Raw genomic sequence first — 323 nt, forward strand, 5'->3', positions numbered from 1 at the left:
GTGTTTACGTCGACCATCATTTACATTCCTTACAGTTTTGCTGATTTCGTGCCTGGAACCAACGAAGCGCGCAAGCATCCTGTATTGCAATGTGCAATGTCCATTTTGGCCGAGTTGTACGATTCTTCATGTGCGTTTATTGCAATATAAAGAGCTTAAGGTGTTGCGATGTATTTCGTTGCAGCTGTACGTTTTATCATTTTTTATGTAGATTTTCAAAGCTATACTCAAGGTACGTTCCATCGTACGTGTCAAATAGGAATTTATTGATAAAGAAATCATAAATCACTTATTTGTTTTACTTCGTGGCACAGGCTACAATG

Source organism: Penaeus monodon, chromosome 31 (genome assembly GCF_015228065.2).
Source record: "Penaeus monodon isolate SGIC_2016 chromosome 31, NSTDA_Pmon_1, whole genome shotgun sequence".
Classification (NCBI taxonomy): domain Eukaryota; kingdom Metazoa; phylum Arthropoda; class Malacostraca; order Decapoda; family Penaeidae; genus Penaeus; species Penaeus monodon.